This window comes from Triticum urartu, chromosome 5A (genome assembly GCF_056163025.1).
Source record: "Triticum urartu cultivar PI428250 chromosome 5A, HENAU_Tu73, whole genome shotgun sequence".
NCBI lineage: Eukaryota > Viridiplantae > Streptophyta > Magnoliopsida > Poales > Poaceae > Triticum > Triticum urartu.
In genome coordinates, this window is record NC_141877.1 from 658869839 (window position 1) to 658891459 (window position 21621).

Consider the following 21621-nt stretch of genomic DNA (forward strand, 5'->3'; position numbering starts at 1 on the left):
CGAAGGAAAGAACAAGCATAACATACAAATTCAGCTGGAGCTTGCGAGGATTAGAACTCATGACCTCGCGCTCTTGGAGCGAGCTGCTAACCCCTCGACCTGACGGCTGCCGGTGATCATGGAAAACACGAATATATAAGAACACAATAGTGTTCAGATTCAAAAACATTGTGAGCAATTTGAAATGCCTCAATATTATTTGAATGCGCGAATAATTTTGGAAAACTCCAAACGTTCTTTCAAAATTCCTGAATATTTTCAGAAAATGCCAACAAATTTTGAAAACAAGAACATGTTTTCAATTTGTGAAGAAATTTTAAAAACATAAACGTTATTTAAAAATTTTCCCAAACATTTTTGGATTTTATTAACAAATATATAAATTTTGAACATTTTTTAAATTTTGATATTTCATTGTTTTTGAATTTTTGAACATTTATTGAAAAGAATAAAACAGTTTTTAAAGTTATAAATTATTTTAAAATTGCCGATCATTTTTAAAAATTTCTGAACAGAATTTTTAAACAGGAACTTTTTGAAATTTTGATAATGTGAACATCCTTTATATTTACGATATTTTTTGAGAAGAAAAAGTAACTTGAATAGTTAAGAAAAAAGAAAAAGAAAAAAGTAAAAGTAAAATAGAAACAGAAAAAACCAAAAGCAGGCCGGCCCAGTTGTGGGCGCCCCTGTGCGAAGCACCAACTACTTGACGCAATAATCCTCAAAAAAACTACTTGACGCAATGCACGTGAAATAGTGTTGAACTAGAAAATTTAATAAAAGAACTAAAAAGGTTGTGAATATAAAAATCGGTTCGTGATATTAACAATGCTAGTGGATTAGGTAAAATAAAATATAAATTAAAATATTTGTGTTATTTTAAAAACATGAATTTCAAATTGTTCATGGCTTCGTTTTTTTACAAATTATAAAAATTTCATGAATTAAAAATTGTTCACTAAATTTATAGATTTTTTTCAAAATTAAAACATGCTCGTGTTTCCCAAAAGGTAGTCATGAATTTAAAAATACAATTCTAAATTCTTGACAAGCGATGGGCCAACATCTCCCTAGCTGCATTGCATAGCATGCTTTCCAAGCTGAAGAGCAGATTCTAAAAAAAAAAAGATGAACAGCAATGTTCACATTGACATTGCACGCATAAATAGGCAATTGATTATTCCGCAAAGTTGTCAATATTGTTAAATCATGTAATTGTAGTTGTGTAACATGTGTAATATGACATATTTCACGGTGTGTTAATGTGTGTGCGTGAGTTGTAATCCTATGCAGATTGTTGTTAGTTGGTGATCCTCATCTTGTATAGACTTGGATGAGGGGACAAGCCACACAACAACCTGCACCGATGTAATCTTGTTCTCCCTATTTAACATGCACGCGTCCCTGCACAGATGCATACGCTTCCAATCTTCTTTTCTTACATGGTATCGGGGTTAAGAGGTCTTGAGTACAAGACCTGGCTGGCGCAATTAAAATTGCAGCCCACTTTCGATCCACATTTAGGCCTGAGGGAGCCACACGTGAGGGTGAGTGTTGACGTATAATGTGTTGCCTAGTCTCTTCCATCAGATCGGTCTTTTGGTTGCATTTACTAGAGCATGCACTTCTACATGGTAATCAGAGCCTACCTCGAATTCATCCATGGCAAGCTCCTCTGCGAACTCCTTTCCCTCGTCTCCGATTGCACACATCGTAACCGAGAAGCTTACGAGAGGGAACGAGCTGCTATGGCGCGCCACCGTGCTCTCAGCCATCCGGGGAGCGCAGATGGCGGCATTCCTCGACGTCGAGCAAGTGGTGCCGCCCATGACCATTGAGGTCACCAGCGCTGACGGGAAGACCAAGTCTTAGACCCCCAACCCGGAGTTTGGCGTGTGGTATGCGCGCGATCAACAGGTATTCTCATATCTGCTGACCACGCTACCGGGCGAGATGGCCGTCCAGGTGGCAACTTGCCACACCACAACAGAGCTGTGGAACACCGTGCAGGGGATGCTGACGTCACAAACCCGAGCACAAACCGTCAACGTCAGGATCGCCCTCGCCAATCTTCAGAAGGGAAACTCCAAGATCACTGAGTACGTTGGTAAGGTCGGAACTCTCTGTGATGAACTTGTTGCTTCAGGGAAGAAGGTGGATGAAGAGGACGTTGTGTCCCACATCCTAGCTGGACTAGATGAGGAGTTCGACCCCATGGTGTCACCCATGTGCTCTCGGGTCGAGCCGGTCAAGGTCCCGGAGCTGTACTCGCAGCTTCTGAGCTTTGAAACCTGCATGAATCTTCGTGGTAGGTCCTCCCAGTCGTCTGCTAACGTAGTCAGTCGTGGGCGCTTCAACAACAAAAACGGCGGTGACAGTGGTGACCGCGGCCGTGGCAAGAAAGGCAGCGGCGGTGACCGCGGCCGCGACAACTCCTCCAGGCCACCTAACTGTGGAGGCAGCAGCGGTGGGGGTGGGAACTACAACAACAATCCCACCACCAAGTTGACGTGCCAGATCTGCGGCAAGGTGGGTCATCCAGCTTGGAAATGCTGGAAGCGCTATGACTTCGCCTACCAGGGAGGAGAAGAGCGCTCAGCGAACATGACCGCACTGCAGTATGGGGTGCACAACAACTGGTACATGGACAGTGGTGCCACCGACCATATCACCGGTGATCTAGAGAGGCTCACTGTGCGGGAGACACTAGTAGAAAAAAGGCCTGATGTGAAGCACATTAGTCCCGGTTTGTAGCTGAACCGACACTAACTAGGCGGGCAACGATCATTAGTACCGGTTCGTGGCGAACCTTTAGTACCGGTTCGTGCCACGAACCGGTACTAAAGACATGGTGGCAGGCTTGTGTCAGGCTGGGGCCCCACCAGCACCTTTAGTACCGGTTCGTTATATGAACCGGGACTAGAGATGCACCTTTAGTACCGGTTCGTATAACCAACCGGTACTAAAGGTCATCCTATATAAACCCCTTCGTCGAGCCCGAGCGCTCTGTTCTTCCCCTTTCCCCTCTCCTCTGTTTTCTTCCTCTTCCTCTCGAGCTCACACTCCATTTTTGCCAAAATTGTGAAGATTTGAAGGCACCCCATCCATCCAAGTGATCACAAAGGTTGGCAACTTTGTCCTTTCATATCTCATTGCTAGATTAGCTCTTGCAATGCTCTATGAGTATAGAGATTTGTGGGTTTTATTTTGGGAGGAATTATATGTGGTAGTATTTGATTTGTATGCAATTTGAGGTCAAAATAGCTCTTAGTTTGCATATGTAGGTGTGGTTTACTAAGTGCCTTCCCGTCTCCGTCGTAACCACCGTCGATCGCCCGCACCGTCCGGTCGCCGGCACCACCTTGTGGTGAGCCTCTTGTTCTTATCTTTTTTATATAAAAAATCATGTTTGTGTGATTTAGATATATAGTTACTCGTATAATTATCTTACCCGTACGTTGTTTGTTATACATAGTGCCATCGTTTTGATATCCGTCCCTGTCAGCCCTCGTCCGGGTTATGATTCGGATGTGGTATATTCTCTTTTATAACTATTTGTTGCATTTCGTGTTTATGACAAATTATGCCCATCAAGTTGACATAGATATTTTTATATAGGAGGTATGGGAACCGGAAATTCCAACCGGCCCTATTGTCGAGAGGTTAAATTTAGTTGAAAGAGAAAATGAGTATTTGGAAGAAAAATTGAAAAGAATTGAGGGGGAGAAGTGATACGTCTCCAACATATCTATAATTTTTGATTGCTCCATGCTATATTATCTACAGTTTTGGACATTATTGGGCTTTATTATCCACTTTTATATTATTTTTGGGACTAACCTATTAACCGGAGGCCCAGCCCAGAATTGCTATTTTTTTGCCTGTTTTAGGGTTTTGAAGAAAAGGAATATCAAACGGAGTCCAAACGGAATGAAATCTTCGCGAACGTGATTTTTAGGACGATTATGATCCGGGAGACTTGGACCCTACGTCAAGAAAGAAAAGAGGAGGCCACGAGGTAGGGGGCGCGCCTGCCTACCCCAGGCGCGCCATCCACCCTCGTGGGCCCCCTGTTGCTCCACCGACGTACTCCTTCCTCCTATATATACCTACGTACCCCCAAACAATCAGATACGGAGCCAAAACCCTAATTCCACCGTCGCAACTTTCTGTATCCACGAGATCCCATCTTGGGGCCTGTTCCAGAGCTCCGCCGGAGGGGGCATCGATCACGGAGGGCTTCTACATCAACACCATAGCCCCTCCAATGAAGTGTGAGTAGTTTACCTCAGACCTACGGGTCCATAGTTAGTAGCTAGATGGCTTCTTCTCTCTTTTTGGATCTCAATACAATGTTCTCCCCCTCTCTTGTGGAGAACTATTCGATGTAATCTTCTTTTTGCGGTGTATTTGTTGAGATCGATGAATTGTGGGTTTATGATCAAGTCTATCTATGAATAATATTTGAATCTTCTCTAAATTCTTTTATGTATGATTGGTTATCTTTGCAAGTCTCTTCGAATTATCAGTTTGGTTTGGCCTACTAGATTGATCTTTCTTGCAATGGGAGAAGAGCTTAGCTTTGGGTTCAATCTTGCGGTGTCCTTTCCCAGTGACAGTAGGGGCAGGAAGGCACGTATTGTATTGTTGCCATCGAGGATAACAAGTTGGGGTTTTCTTCATATTGCATGAGTCTATTCTTCTACATCATGTCATCTTGCTTAAGGCGTTACTCTGTTTTTAACTTAATACTCTAGATGCATGCTAGATAGCGGTCGATGAGTGGAGTAATAGTAGTAGATGCAGGCAGGAGTCGGTCTACTTGTCTCAGACGTGATGCCTATATACATGATCATACCTAGATATTCTCATAACTATGCTCAATTCTGTCAATTGCTCAATAGTAATTTGTTCACCCATCGTAGAATACTTATGCTATCGAGAGAAGCCACTAGTGGAACCTATGGCCCCCGGGTCTATCTTCATCATATTAATCTCCTACTACTTAGTTATTTCCTTTGCTATTTTACTTTGCATCTTTATCACAAAATACCAAAAATATTATCTTATCATATCTATCAGATCTCATTCTCGTAAGTGGCCTTATAGGGATTTACAACCGCTATTTGCGTTGGTTGCGAGGATTTATTTGTTTTGTGCAGGTACGAGGGACTCGCGCGTAGCCTCCTACTGGATTGATACCTTGGTTCTCAAAAAATGAGGGAAATACTTACGCTACTTTGCTGCATCATCCCTTCCTCTTCGGGGAAAACCAACGCAGTGCTCAAGAGGTAGCAATAAGATGGAATTAGAGTTGCATGTTGCCGATGTCGTCGATGATCACAATATCGAGATGGAGAAAATGCGCTTGAAGATTAGAAAGAAAATATGCCATTGATAGTGAGGCTTGGTATCATTATGTTGTTGGATCAATTGTTACCTTAGTTGCGATCTCGATCGCATTTGTTGTTGCATTTAAATGCTTTAGCTAGAGAGTTATTTGTATGTTGCATTTAAGTGTTGTATGAAATTTATGTATGAACTTCTATTAATTTGATCTATTCGGTTCTGTGTAATGAAGATGATCTGGGAATGGATGTACGATGACCGATGCTCTCCCCAGTTCATTAATGGCGTGCAAACTTTTCTGCTTGCGGCTGAGGCAAATAAGCGGTCGGATGGTTTTATGCCTTGTCCATGTGCCAGCTGTAAGAATGATACCAATTACTCTAAGTCAAGAACCATTCACATCCACCTGTTTGAGTCCGTTTTCATGCCCCACTATAATGTTTGGGCCAAGCACGGAGAAAGGGGGGTTACGATGGAAGACAATGAAGAAGAAGAGGACGACGACAACTATCCTGGCCATGGGTTCCCTGAATACAATGGTACAACAATGGGGGAAGAAGCTGAGCCGGCAATGCGGAAAGAAGCTGAAGAAGAGGCCTCAGATGAGCCCGCTGATGATCTAGGTCGGGCCATTGCCGATGCAAAGAGAAACTGCGCAAGTTAAAAGGAGAAGAAGAAGTTGAAGCGCATGTTAGAGTATCATAAGAAATTGTTGTACCCGAATTGCGAAGCTGACAAGAAAAAGCTGGGCACCATACTGGAATTGCTGCAATGGAAGGCAGAGATTGGTGTAACTGACAAGGGATTTGTCAAGTTGCTGATAATGTTAAAGAAGATGCTTCCAAAGGACAATGAATTGCCCGAGAGTACGTACGAAGCAAAGAAGGTTGTCTGTCTAGGGTTAGAGGTGTAGAAGATGCATGCATGCCCTAATGACTGCATCCTCTACCACGGTGAGTGCGAGGATTTGAACGTGTGCCCGGTATGCGGTGCATTGCGCTATAAGATCAGCCGCGATGACCCTAGTGATGTCGAGGGCGAGCGCCCCAGGAAGAAGATTCCTGCCAAGGTGATGTGGTATGCTCCTATCATATCACGGTTGAAATGTTTGTTCCAAAACAAAAAAGCATGCCAAGTTGATGCGATGGCATAGAGAAGGTCGTAAGAAAGATGAGAAGCTGAGAGTACCCGCTGACGGGACGTAGTGGAGAAAAATCGAGAGAAAGTACTGGGTCCACTCTGCAATCGACGTGATGCACGTGACAAAGAATCTTTGCGTGACCCTGCTGGGCTTATTGGGCGTGTATGGGAAGACAAAAGATACACCGGAGGCACGGAAGGACCAGCAACGTATGCACGGAAAATACGGCATACATCAGGGTCATGCCAGCTACGCTCTTACCAAAGAAGAGAAGGAAATCTTCTTTGAGTGCCTGCTCAGTATGAAGGTGCCGTCTGGCTTCTCGTCGAATATAAAGGGAATAATAAATATGGCAGAGGAAAAGTTCCAGAACCAAAAGTCTCAGATTCCATGTCATCAATTTTCAACCCTTTATGATGTCATTTGCTATTTTTCATGCATTTACTGATTTTTTGAGCTAAACAACCCTGAAATTGAAAAGTACTACAAATGAACTCTGAAAAGGTTGAAAGTTGGCATGGTATCATCATTTCACCCACAGAGCATGTGCAAAAAAGTTGAGAGGGTTACGACAAAAATTGGATGCACTTCGTGTACAAAATGAACGGTCTCTTTCGAAGTATCAGGGTTTCAGACGAAAACTCATCTGTTACAAAGGCATTTTATTTTTTTGAACTTATTTCAACTGCAGACTTTTTGTGCGTTCAATATGCACCATTCGAAGCCACATCATCCATTTTCAACCCTTTCTGACGTCATTTGCTATTTTTCATGCATTTACTGATTTTATTTGAGCTAGATGACCCTGAAATTGAAAAGCAGTACAAATGAACTCCGAAAAGGTTTAAAGTTGGCATGGTATCATCATTTCATCCATATAGCATGTGCAAAAAAGTTGAGAGGGTTACGACAAAAACTGGATGCACTTTGTGTACAAAATAGACGATGTCTTTCAAAGTATCAGAGTTTCGGACGAAAACTCATATGTTACAAAAGGCATTTCATTTTTTTAAACTTATTTCAACTCTAGAATTTTTGTGCGTTCAGTATTCACCGTTCAAAGCCATGTCATCAATTTTCAACCATTTCTAACGTCATTTGCCATTTTTCATTCATTTACTGATTTTTTGAGCTAAATGACCCTGCAATTGAAAAGCAGTATAAATAAACTCGGAAAAGGTCGAAAGTTGGCATGGTATCATCATTTCACCCACATAACATGTGTAAAAAAGTTGAGAGGGTTACGGCAAAAAACTGGATGCACTTCGTGTATAAAATGGACGATCTTTTTCGAAGTATCAGGGTTTCGGACGAAAACTCATCTGTTACAAAGACATTTCATTTTTTAAATAACCTAAGTATTACCAAATTGAATATGATGATAAAACACACTAATATTAAATATAAGAAAAAAGAATCACTGAAAAATCTATTTTTACAGTTAAGTTATTCACAAACTAGTGATTCACACAAATTTCAAATAATTTAAATTTAAATTATTCAAATTTGAGAACTACTAGCACTAATAGAAAGTTTGTAATTTTTTGTATCTAAAGCAAAAATATTCACAAAGAAACTCTAAATACAACAAAAAACAACTCATAAATAAATAAAAGAAAGTAAATAAAGCAGAAAAGAAAAAAACTAAATAAAAAAGCCCGCCTACTGGGCCACAGCGACCTGCATACGACTAGAAACCCAGCCTGTAGTTGGGCCAGGATGCAGGCCCGCAAGGCCCAGAAGGCCCATAGGGCAGCGCGGCAGAGTTAGGCCCAGAAGCCTGCTATAGAGAGGAGCTTGAGGGAGCTACCGCACTATGGCTTATAAACTAGTGCGGACGCCCCTCGACTAGCGAGGTGTGACTATACTTGCCGCACTGCACCTGTGCCAGTGCACCCCTTTAGTACCGGGTTATGGCTCCAACCGGTACTAAAGGGGGGAGGGTCTTTAGTACCGGTTGGAGCCACCACCTGGTACTAAAGGGGTGCCCTTCCTGCCGCTTGGCCTGGTCAAATTTAACCTTTAGTACCGGTTGGTGGCTCCAGCCGATACTAAAGGTCAGTCCTATATATACAACACTTACGAAAATTTCAGTTTCATCTCCACTTCTCCTCTCTGCTTTGATGTCGCCGCCGCCCCGTCCCGCGCCGTCGCCGCCGCTGTCCCCGTCGCGCGCCGTCACTGTCACCGCCCTGGCCCGTCCCCGTCGCGCCTGCCCTGATTGACGTCGTCGCCACCCACGCCGTCCCACGATGTGCCGCCCGCCGCCCCCGACGCGCTGCCCACCGCCCCCGTCGCGCGCCGCCCCGCCCTCGAGCTCGCGCGCCGTCCTCGTCACCGTCACCGCCCCCGACGCCCCGCTATGAGCCCCTACCGCCATGGCCGCCCTCCCATAGCTAGATCAAACCCGCACACACACACATGCATTTTAGTTTTTTATAGTTTTAGTTATAGAAATGTTAGATGAATTTTACATATAGAAATGTTAGTTAGGTATAGAAATGTTAGATGATTTTTTTTTGTTTTCTATAGTTTTAGTTATATAAATGTTAGATGAATTTTAGATATAGAAATGTTAGATGAATTTTCTGTCTTTTTAGTTTTTTATAGTTTTAGTTATAAAATTTTTAGATGAATTTTAGATATAGAAATGTTAGTTAGATGAAAAGTTAAGGAATTTGATACTTTTAGTTATATATATATATAGTGTTATTATTCATCACCCAGGATGCAGAATAAGTTATTCTTCACCCGAGATAATCTTCCGATCATTTCATAATTAAATTACGTTTCAAATTCAAATAGTTACATTCGTATTGATTCACTACGTAAAATTTGACATAAGAAAAATAAAAATATAGGTCATAAGACAAGAAAATTTACAGTTTATGTGTATTTTAGACTATATTTTTACGTTTGTAATTTTACATAATATAAAATATTTTTTACGGCGATTATATATTTTCTTACGGTCCCTTTTTGCGTTGGAAATAAGACAAAACTTACGGAACGTAAAATTACGGTGCATTGATGGTAAAATAGAGAGGGGTGAAGAATAACTATTCCTCACCTAGGGTGACGAATAGCGCGACCCTATATATATATATATTACATATATAAATGTTGGATGCATGGTTTTTTTAGTTTTGTATACTTTTAGTTATAGAAATGTTAGATATATAAATGTTAATTCGAAATGTTATATTTTTAGTTTTTTATACGTGAATGATGCCCGACCCGCATCCTCGTCGTCGACCGTTCACGAGGACGTTTTGCTTCAGAGGAGCCATGTCCGGAACTGGGCTCCGCCGGCCTGGCACTGGGAGGTGCTACCTTCAGGGGCGCGCCGCTTGGTGAGAAATCCGGCCCCAGGTCCCGTCGTCGACCCTGAGTTCCTTTGGTGGCGTTCACGTGGGCCACTTTCGGTGCGGAGGGAGCTGACCCCGTCGAAGGTGGTACGTCGCCATGTCAGGGAGGAGACGAGCATGCCCGTCGCTACATGGCTGCTATGGACGTCAGGTTCTCCAATACCTGGCAGGTTCTTTGGGGATCTCACCCGAGCTATGATCCTGTGATGGTTCCTTTTCTTTGGGTGTCCACCGCCCGCGCCTCAGGAACCGCAAGTGAACTAGATTATTCTATAGTATTCGATCTAGATTAGCTAGTTAGCTAGTGATGTATTCAATAATATTCGATACGATGTATTCGAGATTATATATTATGCAATAATATTCGGGACGATGTTTTCAAGATTATATATATATATTCTTCGATAATATTCGAGACGATATATTCGAGATTATATTTGATGATGCATATTATGTACTATGATTCAGTTTTTTCTTATTGATTGCATGCATGCATTGTAATTTGAATACTAAATTGTTTTATATTTCTTCTAGATTAGTTAAATAAAAGCTATGGCAGACAATACCGGCAGAGAAGGAGAAGAGGCCCTGTTCGAGATCATACGCTCCCCTCACCGGCCAGATGATTAGAATGAAGAAGATGACGACTCCCAATATCTGAACAATACCGGGGCGGGTGATTTGATATTCAATCAAGACGACCGAATTAATGAAGTGCAGAACTATGATTATGATGACGAAGAAAATGTTGATCTTGAAATAACAAAGACCGATGAGGTATATTTATATAAGCAGGCATTTGGTGATCATCACATGTTTTAAATGATTTGTATATATATATATATATATTAATGAATCGATCTTTCTTCTTTCAGCCCTCCGGATCGAGCAAATCTTCTACAGGCAGCAGGAAAGTGCGAGGCCCGACCAAAAAGTTGAAGGAGGACGTAGAGTACAACATCGATGCCATCAAACCTAATGGAGAACCAAGCCAGCCTAAGAACATTGCGAACAAGTTCGTTCGTCAGTGCAAAGTTTTTGTGAAGGACCAACTCCCGATCTCCATTCAAGAATGAAAAAGCCAGCAAAGCAACGTCCAGATCTTACTTTTGTTGACCAAAGAGCAAAAGATCTGCTTTGGGAATCTCTCATGGAACATTTCACCCTACCAGATCATTTCACAGATGCAGATGTGCAGATAGTCAAGGACGTTGCTCTTAGGAAGATGGTAATTGCATTCAACCCACAAGAAAACTATATGGGCAAGTACATCGATGGAGGAAAGATGACTCCAGAATTCACGGGAACACTGGAGAAGCAAAGAGAGATCACTGGGACAATTTCGTGAAATTCAAGGAATCATAATTAGCTAAGGAACGGCCGAGAGTAAACAAGCTCAATGCCGCGAAAAAGGAGCATTTCCATATGCTGGGGCCAGGTGGCTATGCGGTGGCCCGACCTAAGTGGGATAAGTCTGAGCAACGGATGCTGGATGTAGGGGTCACTCCAGTTACATTGAGCTGGCCTGACAGGTGCATGACTTGGTTTTACGCGCATGGGGGGAAGTTGACCAGTAGACAGGGCTGGTTTTGCAGAAGGCAAGTCTTAAAGGAGCCGACCTCGCTTTACTTGTTGCAATAGAAGAGGATCGAATGGGGGTGTTCACGCCCAACAGAGAGAACGCCGAGCTTACACATGCCCTGGGAAATCCTGAACACCCGAGAAGAACATGAGGCAAAGGCGTTATTCCGTGGTATGAGGGGTTTGCAGACTGGAACGCCGACTATAGAATCCGCGCGATAAAGAAGATGGAGGAGGAGAAGAAGAGGAAGCTAGAGGAGGAACAGAGGAAGCAGGAAGTAGAACACCTTAAAGGCCTAGAATCAAAGCACGCGGAGTTGGCACTCCAATTCCAGCAGCAGCAGCAGATCTACTCACTTAGCCAAGAAATGGGGTCTCAGCAGCGGCAGCAGCTAGCGGATGATCCAGCAATGGATAGCACCGTCCCATCCATGTCGAGAAGCAGCGTGGGTTCCGCCCCGGGCGAGGCACTGCTGGACAGATACTCTGTGGATGACATCATGGAGAACACTAATTGTGAGCTACACTTGAAAATGAAGAACATATCCATGAAGGTGGCGAACGTCATTGCTTATACAAATCCCCCCGAATCAACCTTCCATTGCAACCCGATTCTAGCTGGCTATGCTCGTGTCGTGGTTGATGAAGTGGTGGACCAATATTCGGGGCTAGAGCTTGACATTCCTGGAGGTGACGAGGAGCACACACTAGGAGAGGCCATACATCGTATCATCCAATAGAGAAAGGATTGCATCATCTTTCCAAGGCCACCGACACCGCGTCAGCCGACTCCTCCTCAAAGTCCGCCACCGCGTCAGGAGACTCCTGCTCCTCCAAGTCATCAGCCACCGCCTCAGCACAGTCCTGCTCCTTCAAGTCCGCCAACGCGTTAGGCCACTCCTCCTCCTCCAAGTCCAGCACCGCGTTAGGCCACTCCTCCTACTCCAAGTCCAGCACTGCATCAGCCTACTCCTCCTCCTCCTCCAAGTCAGGCACATAGCCGTCTCCGCCACCTCAGCAAAAGCGGAAGAGAGCCGCTGCAACTATGGTGCGTAGCGGTACAAGTCAAGGTACATGATCAGGTAAAGGAGGCAAGCGATTTCAATATGGTCCAAGCAGCTTGACGCCTCTGCGGAAGAGGCCTTACGACCTAACTGCGGAGGAAAACGAAGCCGAAGTGCGATCCCAATTGGACGCCCATTTTGGACCAAAACTGGCACCACCGCCAATGGAGAAAGTGCCTGAGCATTTCGTTGACCACTTTATTCGTATGGCTGAAGCACCACCTCCCAAGCCCATTAACCCAGACAATGCGCGCCAAATCATAAAGGCACATCGAGCACAACAAAAGAAGGAGTCAAGATCGAGCTCGAGTCAAGCAGCTAGCAAAAAGCGGGAAAACTATTCCCCAGCTGGGAGAACAGGCGGTGCAATCGATCCCCCCGCTCATTGTACCAACACATGCAAGTACCGGCGCCGATCAGCTAGTCATAACTAACGAGCATAGAAGGCAGGCTGTAGAGCTCGGTATCACTGTTTATCAACTCGTAGAGATCGAGCCCATGGATACTCTTAGAGAGGAGGACATAAAACGGAAATATGTTCGGGGCGAACCTTTGGTCAAGCCTGAGGAGGTCAAGAAACTCTCAACGAGAATGTATGAATTGCATCAATGGTACATGGAAATTACCAAGACTATTAATCGAGAGTCCCTCATGGTGAATTCAAGGAAGAGCATTACTTCCATGACACAGCTCTGTCCGTTGAGTATACAGAACTGTTTCAATTATTCAATCAAGACGCACTCGACAAATCTATCGTCATTTGCTATTGTCTGTAAGTGATTTCTTTTTGTAATTTAAGTCTCAAGCTAGCTGTAGTGCTCGTTGATCATTACCTGTAATTATCCTCACTATATTCTTTTGTGTGGTATTATGCAGGATGAAGATGTATGAAATGAAAAAAGCTGGACGCTATGGCATTGGGTTCATTGACCAAAATACCATCAATGAAGAGACATGGACATATGAATGGTATAAAGAAGAAGTAGAGAAAAACATGCTAGAGTTCTTGAAGCGCCTCAATACCAATCGAGATATACTACTTCCTTACAACTTCCTATGAGTCACACTGTCTTCTACTACAAATTCTGTTTTTGCTTACTAGCTAGATGTTAATAAGGGTATAGGGTTTAGGGTAGTTGATGAGTGTTATGCACATGCCCGCTTAATTTATACATGCAAACGCATGAGCATGCAGTTACCACTTGATCTTGTTAGTCATTAAAGTTGAAGAAGGAACGGTTGAAGTACTGGACTCACTACTTAAAGAACCTACTGACTACTCAATCATGAAGGGGATAGTCAACAGGTAATTTCAATCATTATTGAACTATATGTCGGCCTATTTAGTTTGTCATTTCCTGATATCAACTAATTAATTACTCCTTTATTCATTTTCTTTGCCAGTGGGCAGGGCTTCGCAAAAGTTCATCAAAACGGTTCCACGCAAATGGAAACAAAAGCTGCATTGGTTTCGACCCAAGGTAAGTAATTAAGTATAGTACTAGCAAGCTACCATCTCTTTAATTCTAGTTTCAATACCATTAATTATCATGCTTGATTAATAATTATCTGATTGAATTCTATTCTCGTAAAGGCCATGAAGCGGGTGTCGGGGACTGATTTATGTGCATAGTATGTTTGCGAGAACATTCGCATGATGGCGTCCGAAAGGACCAAATCTCCTAGGCAAGTATTCACAATTTTTACATCATTCTCGGTATCTAATTGTTGGAAATATGCCCTAGAGGCAATAATAAATTGATTATTATTATATTTCCTTGTTCATGATAATCGTTTATTATCCATGCTAGAATTGTATTGATAGGAAACTCAGATACATGTGTGGATACATAGACAACACCATGTCCCTAGTAAGCCTCTAGTTGACTAGCTCGTTGATCAATAGATGGTTACGGTTTCCTGACCATGGACATTGGATGTCGTTGATAACGGGATCACATCATTAGGAGAATGATGTGATGGACAAGACCCAATCCTAAGCATAGCACTAGATCGTGTAGTTCGTATGCTAAAGCTTTTCTAATGTCAAGTATCATTTCCTTAGACCATGAGATTGTGCAACTCCCGGATACCGTAGGAATACTTTGGGTGTGCCAAACGTCACAACGTAACTGGGTGACTATAAAGGTACACTACAGGTATCTCCGAAAGTGTCTGTTGGGTTGGCACGAATCGAGACTAGGATTTGTCACTCCGTGTGACGGAGAGGTGTCTCTGGGCCCACTCGGTAGGACATCATCATAATGTGCACAATGTGATCAAGGAGTTGATCACGGGATGATGTGTTACGGAACAAGTAAAGAGACTTGCCGGTAACGAGATTGAACAAGGTATCGGGATACCGACGATCGAATCTCCGGCAAGTACAATACTGCTAGAGAAAGGGAATTGTATACGGGATTGATCGAATCCTCAACATCGTGGTTCATCCGATGAGATCATCGTGGAACATGTGGGAACCAACATGGGTATCCAGATCCCGCTGTTGGTTATTGACCGGAGAACATCTCGGTCATGTCTGCATGGTTCCCGAACCCGTAGGGTCTACACACTTAAGGTTCGATGACGCTAGGGTTATAAAGGAAGTTTGTATGTGGTTACCGAATGTTGTTCGGAGTCCCAGATGAGATCCTGGACGTCACGAGGAGTTCCGGAATGGTTCGGTGGTAAAGATTTATATATGGGAAGTCCTGTTTTGGTCATCGGAAAAGTTTCGGGGTTTATCGGTAACGTACCGGGACCACCGGGAGGGTCCCGGGGGTCCACCAAGTGGGGCCACCAGCCCGGGAGGGCTTCATGGGCCAAGTGTGGAAGGGGACCAGCCCCAGGTGGGCTGGTGCGCCCCCCACAAGGTCCCATGGTGCAAGGGAGAGGAGAAGGGGGCAAACCCTAGGGCAGATGGGCCCTAAGGCCCATCCTGGTGCGCCTCCCTCTCCCCCTCCCCCTTGGCCGCCCCCCTTAGATGGGATCTAGGCTGGCTGCCACCCCTAGGGGTGGAAACTCTAAAGGGGGCGCAGCCCCTCCCCTTCCCCTATATATAGTTGAGGTTTGGGCTGCTCATAACACGCGAGTTCCTCTCCTCTATATGACGCAGCCCTGCATCTCTCCTTCCTCCTCTCCCGCGGTGCTTGGCGAAGCCCTGCGGGATAGCCACGCTCCTCCATCACCACCACGCCATTGTGCTGCTGCTGGATGGAGTCTTCCTCAACCTCTCCCTCTCTCCTTGCTGGATCAAGGCATGGGAGACGTCGTCGGGCTGTACGTGTGTTGAACGCGGAGGTGCCGTCCGTTCGGCACTAGGATCTCCGGTGATTTGGATCACGACGAGTACGACTCCTTCAACCCCGTTCTCTTGAACGCTTCCGCATAGCGATCTACAAGGGTATGTAGATGCACTCTCCTTCCCCTCGTTGCTGGTTTCTCCATAGATAGATCTTGGTGACACGTAGGAAAATTTTGAATTTCTGCTACGTTCCCCAACAGTGGCATCATGAGCTAGGTCTATGCGTAGTTTCTATGCACGAGTAGAACACAAAGTAGTTGTGGGCGTTGATTTTGTTCAATATGCTTGCCGTTACTAGTCTTATCTTGATTCGGTGGCATCGTGGGATGAAGCGGCCCGGACCAACCTTACACGTACGCTTACGTGAGACCGGTTCCACCGACTGACATGCACTAGTTGCATTAGGTGGCTGGCGGGTGTCTGTCTCTCCCACTTTAGTCGGATCGGATTCGATGAAAAGGGTCCTTATGAAGGGTAAATAGCAATTGGCATATCACGTTGTGGTTTTTGCGTAGGTAAGAAACGTTCTTGCTAGAAACCCATAGCAGCCACGTAAAACATGCAAACAACAATTAGAGGACGTCTAACTTGTTTTTGCAGGTTATGCTATGTGATGTGATATGGCCAAAAGGATGTGATGAATGATATATGTGATGTATGAGATTGATCATGTTCTTGTAATAGGAATCACGACTTGCATGTCGATGAGTATGACAACCGGCAGGAGCCATAGGAGTTGTCTTTATTAATCGTATGACCTGCGTGTCAACATAAACGTCATGTAATTACTTTACTTTATTGCTAACCGTTAGCTGTAGTAGTAGAAGTAATAGATGACGTGACAACTTCATGGAGACACGATGATGGAGATCATGATGATGGAGATCATGGTGTCATGCCGGTGACGTTGATGATCATGGAGCCCCGAAGAGGGAGATCAAAAGGAGCAATATGATATTGGCCATATCATGTCACTATTTGATTGCATGTGATGTTTATCATGTTTTTGCATCTTGTTTACTTAGAACGACGGTAGTAAATAATATGATCCCTCATAATAATTTCAAGAAAGTATTCCCCCTAACTGTGCACCATTGCGACAGTTCGTTGTTTCGAAGCACCACGTGATGATCGGGTGTGATAGATTCTAACGTTCACATACAACGGGTGTAAGACAGATTTACACACGCGAAACACTTAGGTTGACTTGACGAGCCTAGCATGTGTACAGACATGGCCTCGGAACACAGGAGACCGAAAGGTCGAGCATGAGTCGTATAGAAGATACGATCAACATGAAGATGTTCACCGATGTTGACTAGTCCGTCTCACGTGATGATCGGACACGGCCTAGTTGACTCGGATCATGTAATCACTTAGATGACTAGAGGGATGTCTATCTAAGTGGGAGTTCATAAGATGAACTTAATTATCCTGAACATAGTCAAAAGGTCTTCGCAAATTATGTCGTAGCTCGCGCTTCAGTTCTACTGTTTAGATATGTTCCTAGAGAAAATTTAGTTGAAAGTTGATAGTAGCAATTATGCGGACTAGGCCGTAAACTGAGGATTGTCCTCATTGCTTCATAGAAGGCTTATGTCCTTAATGCACCGCTCAGTGTGCTGAACCTCGAACGTCGTCTGTGGATGTTGCGAACATCTGACATACACATTTTTATAACTACGTGATAGTTCAGTTAAACGGTTTAGAGTTGAGGCACCGAAGACGTTTTGAAACGTCGTGAAACATATGAGATGTTTCGAGGGCTGAAATTGGGATTTCAGGCTCGTGCCCACGTCAAGAGGTATAAGACCTCCGACGATTTTCTTAGCCTGCAAACTAAGGGAGAAAAGCTCAATTGTTGAGCTTGTGCTCAGATTGTCTGAGTACAACAATCATTTGAATCGAGTGGGAGTTGATCTTCCAGATGAGATAGTGATGTTTCTCCAAAGTGATTACCACCAAGCTGCTAGAGCTTCGTGATGAACTATAATATATCAAGGACATATATGATGATCCTTCAGATATTCGCGATGTTTGACACCACAAAAGTAGAAATCAAGAAGGAGCATCAATTGTTGATGGTTGGTGAAACCACTAGTTTCAAGAAGGGCAAGGGCAAAAAAAGGGGATACTTCATGAAACAGCAATTTTTCAGCTGCTGCTCTAGTGAAGAAACCCAAGGTTGAACCCAAACCCGAGACTAAGTGCTTCTGTAATAAAGGGAACAGCCACTGGAGCAGAATTACCCTAGATACTTGGTAGATAAGAAGGCTGGCAAGGTCGATAGAAGTATATTGGATATACATTGTGTTGATGTGTACTTTACTAGTACTCCTAGTAGCACCAGGGTATTAGATACCGGTTCGGTTGCTAAGTGTTAGTAACTCGAAATAAAAGCTACGGAATAAACGGAGACTAGCTAAAGGTGAGATGACGATATGTGTCGGAAGTATTTCCAAGGTTGATCAAATATCGTACGCTCCCTCTACCATCGAGATTGGTGTTTGCGTTGAGCATAGACATGATTGGATTATGTCTATCGCAATACGGTTATTCATTTAAAGAGAATAATGGTTACTTTGTTTATTTGAATAATACCTTCAATGGTCTTACACCTGAAATGAATGGTTTATTGAATCTCGATCGTAGTGATACACATGTTCATGCCAAAAGACAGTAATGATAGTGCCACCTACTTGTGGCACTGCCACGTAAGTCATATCGGTATAAAACGCATGAAGAAGCTCCATGTTGATGGATCTTTGGGCTCACTCGTTTTGAAAGGTTTGAGACATGCGAACCATGTCTATTTGTGTATATGCATGAAGAAACTCCATGCAAATGGACCGTTTGGACTCACTTGATTTTGAATCACTTGAGACATGCAAATCATACCACATGGGCAAGATGACTGAAAGCCTCGTTTTCAGTAAAATGGAACTGGAAAGCAACTTGTTGGAAGTAATACATTTTGATGTGTGCAGTCCAATGAGTGCTGAGGCATGTAGTGGATATCGTTATGTTCTTACTTCACAGATGATTTGAGTAGATGTTGAGTATATTTACTTGATGAATCACGAGTCTGAATTATTGAAAGGTTCAAGTAATTTCAGGGTGAAGTTGAAAGATCGTCGTGACAAGAGGATAAAAGATCTATGATATGATCATAGAGATGAATATCTGAATTACGAGTTTGGCACAAAATTAAGACATTGTGGAAATTGTTTCACAACTAATACAGCCTGGAACACCATAGTGTGATGGTGTGTCCGAACATCATAACTGCACCCTATTGGATATGATGCATACCATGATGTCTCTTATCGAATTACCACGATAGTTTATGGGTTAGGCATTAAAGACAACCACATTCACTTTAAATAGGGCACCACGTAATTCCGATGAGATGACACCGTATGAACTATGGTTTAGGGAAACCTAAGCTGTCATTTCTTAAAAGTTTGGGGCTGCGACGCTTATGTGAAAAAGTTTCAGGCTGATAAGCTCGAACCCAAAGCGGATAAATGCATCTTCATAGGACACCCAAAACAGTTGGGTATACCTCCTGTCTCAGATCCGAAAGCAATAAGGGATTGTTTCTAGAATCGGGTCCTTTCTCGAGGAAAAGTTTCTCTCAAAAGAATTGAGTGGGAGGATGGTGGAGACTTGATGAGGTTATTGAACCGTCTCTTCAACTAGTGTGTGGCAGGGCACAGGAAGTTGTTCCTGTGGCACCTACACCAATTGAAGTGGAAACTTATGATAGTGATCATGAAACTTCAGATCAAGTCACTACCAAACCTCGTGGGATGACAAGGATGCGTACTACTTCAGAGTGGTACGTAATCCTGTCTTGGAAGTCATGTTGCTAGACAACAATGAACCTACGAGCTATGGAGAAGCGATGGTGGGCCTGGATTCCAAAATGGCTCGAGGCCATATAATCCGAGAGAGGATCCATATATGAAAAACAAAGTGTAGACTTTGGGAGAACTACTTGATGGTCGTAAGGCTGTTAGGTACATATGGATTTTAAAAGGAAGACGGACAATGATGGTAAATGTCACCATTAAGAAAGCTCGACTTGTCATTAAGATGTTTTCCGACAAGTTCAAGGAGTTGACTACGATGAGACTTTCTCACTCGTAGCGATGCTAAGAGTCTGTTGGAATTATATTAGCGATTACTGCATTATTTATGAAATCTTGCAGATAGGATGTTAAACATTGTTTCCTCGACGATTTTCTTGAGGAAAGGTTGTATGTGATACAACCAGAAGGATTTTGTCAATCCTGAAAGATGCTAATAAGTATGCAAAGCTCCAGCAATCCTTCTAAGGACTGGAGTAAGCATCTCGGAGTTGGAATGTATGCTTTGATGAGATGATCAAAGATTTTGGGTGTATAAAAAGTTTATGAGAAACTTGTATTTCCAAAGAAGTGAGTGGGAGCACTGTAGAATTTCTGGAAAGCATATAGGGTTATTTGGAAAGTGTGTTTCAATGGAAAGCCTGGATTAAGCTACTTGAGCATTGAGCATCAAGATCTATAAGGATAGATCAAAACGCTTAAATGGTACTTTCAAATGAGCACATTCCTTTACATGATCTTGAAGGTGGTCAAGATGAATCAGTCAAAGAAGGAGTTCTTGCCTGAGTTGTAAGGTATGAAGTTAAGACTTAAAGCTCGACCACGGCAGAATAGAGAGAAAGGACGAAGGTCGTCCCCTATGCTTAAGACATAGGCTCTATAGTATGCTATGCTGTGTATCGCACCTGAAGTGTGCCTTGCCATGAGTCACTCAAGGGGTACAAGAGTGATCCAAGAATGGATCACAGGACAGCGGTCAAAGTTATCCTTAGTAACTAGTGGACTAAGGAATTTTCTCGATTATGGAGGTGGTAAAAGAGTTCGTCGTAAAGGGTTACGCCGATGCAAACTTTGACACTAATCCAGATTATTCTGAGTAGTAAACTGGATTCGTATAGTAGAACAGTTATTTGGAATAGCTCCAAATAGAGCGTGGTAGCTGCATCTAGAAGATGACATAGAAATTTGTGAAGTACATACGGATCTGAATGTTTCAGACCCGTTGACTATAACCTCTCTCACAAGCATAACATGATCAAACCTAGATCTCATCGAGTGTTAATCACATGGTAAATGTGAACTAGATTATTGGCTCTAGTAAACTCTTTGGGTGTTAGTCACATGGGGATGTGACCTTGAGTGTTAATCACATATCGATGTGAACTAGATTATTGACTCTAGTGCAAGTGGGAGACTGTTGGAAATATGCCCTAGAGGCAATAATAAATTGATTATTATTATATTTCCTTGTTCATGATAATCGTTTATTATCCATGCTAGAATTGTATTGATAGGAAACTCAGATACATGTGTGGATACATAGACAACACCATGTCCCTAGTAAGCCTCTAGTTGACTAGCTCGTTGATCAATAGATGGTTATGGTTTCCTGACCATGGACATTGGATGTCGTTGATAACGGGATCACATCATTAGGAGAATGATGTGATGGACAAGACCCAATCCTAAGCATAGCACTAGATCGTGTAGTTCGTATGCTAAAGCTTTTCTAATGTCAAGTATCATTTCCTTAGACCATGAGATTGTGCAACTCCCAGATACCGTAGGAATACTTTGGGTGTGCCAAACGTCACAACATAACTGGGTGACTATAAAGGTACACTACAGGTATCTCCGAAAGTGTCTGTTGGGTTGGCACGAATCGAGACTGGGATTTGTCACTCCGTGTGACGGAGAGGTGTCTCTGGGCCCACTCGGT

The 21621-nt window shown here is 43.3% G+C and overlaps 1 pseudogene; it reads left to right on the forward strand.

Annotated features, from left to right (window-relative positions):
- The first annotated feature begins 2154 nt into the window (after positions 1-2154).
- On the forward strand, positions 2155-2293 carry LOC125511837 (small nucleolar RNA Z247; annotated as a pseudogene).
- The last annotated feature ends 19328 nt before the right edge of the window (positions 2294-21621 follow it).